Source organism: Palaemon carinicauda, chromosome 11 (assembly GCF_036898095.1).
Source record: "Palaemon carinicauda isolate YSFRI2023 chromosome 11, ASM3689809v2, whole genome shotgun sequence".
Taxonomy (NCBI): Eukaryota; Metazoa; Arthropoda; class Malacostraca; order Decapoda; family Palaemonidae; genus Palaemon; species Palaemon carinicauda.
In genome coordinates, this window is record NC_090735.1 from 26,250,902 (window position 1) to 26,253,348 (window position 2,447).

The following is a 2,447-nucleotide window of genomic DNA, read 5'->3' on the forward strand; positions in this document are numbered from 1 at the left end:
AGATACTACCGCTTGAGAGTTGTTGGGTCTTTTGACTGGTCAGGCAGTACCATATTGGATACTTCTCTCTGGTTACGGTTCATTTTCCCCTTGCCTACGCACACACATCGAATAGTCTGGCCTATTCTTTACATATTCTCCCCGATCCTCATACACCAGACAACACTATTATTACTAAACAATTTTTCTCTCAGGGGGTTAATTACTGCACTGCAATTGTTCATTGGGTACTTTCCTCTTGGTATGAGTAGAAGAGACTCTTTACCTATGGTAAGCAGCTCTTCTCGTTGAAGGACACTTCAAAATTAAACCATTGTTTTTCTAGTCCTGGGTAGTGGCATAGCCTCTGTACCATTGTCAACCACTGTCTTGGGTTAGAGTTCTCTTGCTTGAGGGTACGCTCGGGCACGCTATTCTGTCTTGTTTCTCTTCCTCTTGTTTTGTTACAGTTTTTATGGTTTATATGTGAAATATTTATTTTGGTGATATTCTGTTTTTGAAATATTTTATCTTAGTTGTTAATTGCTTCTCTTATTTCCTTGTTTCCTTTCCTCGCTGGGCTATTTTCCCCGTTGGAGCCCCTGGGCTTATAGCATCTTGCTTTTCCTTATAGGGTTGTATCTTATCAAATAATAATAATAATAATAATAATAATAATAAGAATATAAAACATGTCTACATATATAAGGAAAAGTCACATTGATTCATTTGGAATTTGATTAAATTGGATAACAAAATATTTATTGCGTCTTTTTACAGAAAAATCCCTCATCGGTGATGAATTTTTCCTCCTCACAAAGAGTATAAAGAAGCAATAATTAGATCATAAATGCAACTTTTGATGTCCTTACTTCCAAGAGACAAGTTGTAATTGCCTTTTCCTCCTAAAGGCGATGTTCGAAGCAACGTAATATTCTCTTCCATATTGCGTATATAACGCCCACAATCTTACAGACTTTAGAGTATCGGCGCTAGGGGGCGTGAACGATGATATATATTGCTAGAAAAATTTAACCGGCATTTTATTTCATTGAATCTGGTGGCTTAAGTAAATTTAGGTTTCAGTTGGTTATTATTATTATTATTATTATTATTACTTGCTAAGCTACAACCCTAGTTGGAAAAGCAGAATGCTATAAGCCCAAGGGCTCCAACTGGGAAAGTAGCCCAGTGAGGAAAGGAAATAAGGAAACACATAAACTATAAGAGACATATTGAACAATTAGAATAGAATATTCTAAAAACTTTAACATTTAAACAAATCTTTCTTATATAAACTATAAAAACTTAAAATAAAACAACAGAAAGAGATAGAATACTTGTGCCTGCTTGTACCCTCATGCAAGAGAACTCTAACCTAAGACAGTGGGAGACCATGGCACAGAGTTTATTGCACTACCCATGACTAGAGAACAATGGTAGCGTGTTCGCCTAGCAATTCACATGACAGCAGATCGATCCCAGCCGGGGACCGTGAGTTCACGCTGTTTACATGAGAGACCACTGTTGTGGTTGGGCACCACAGTGGGAGTGTTGGGCTTGCCCAGATGACGTTCCGGTGAGCATTTATTCTGATGAAACTTGAACTGAAACCAGACATCTTTACATTTCCATTCTATATAAAAAAACTGCAAATTATTGAACCAGCAATTTATATTATTCATAGAATCTGGCAATGTAATAAAATTTAGGTTTCAGTTGGGTACAGTGGCAACGTGTACGCCTAGCATTCGCATGGCAGCAGATCGATCCCAACTCGGGACCGTGAGTTTAAAGTATTTACTTGGGAGACCACTGCTGTGGTTGGCCACCTTAATTCGTGGGTTGGGCTTGCCCGGCTGACGCTCTTGTGAGTATCTATTCTGATGAACCTTGAACTGAAACCAGATGTCTTTACTTTTAAATTCGATAAATAAACTGGGAATTAGGTTAAGTTATCCGGTGCGACGACTCTGAATAGATATCTTGATGAACTTTGCATTTTCCTTTCAGCTTCCAAAATATTTTTCTCGATAAAGACTTGTTATTGTTTTTATTGTTGTTAATGTTTTCAATCTATTTCATTTTAATTGTTCATTACTTTTTATATCGTTTATTTATTTCCTTATTCCCTTTCCTCACCTGGCTATTTTTCCTTGCTGGAGCCCTTGGGCTTATAGCATCTTGCTTTTCCAACTAGGGTTGTAGCTTAGCTAGTAATAATAATAATAATAATAATAATAATAATAATAATAATAATTTGTATATTTTTACTTGCAAACTCTAAAATTCTTAAAGCCTAAATTTTGTATAGGATACTGTTAGTTCATTATGCATTTGGATCTCTAAGGAGTCTCAGAGTCTACTTATTATTATTATTATTATTATTGTTTTTATTATTATTATTATTATTGTTTTTATTATTATTATTATTATTATTATTACTTGCTAAGCTACAACCCTAGTTG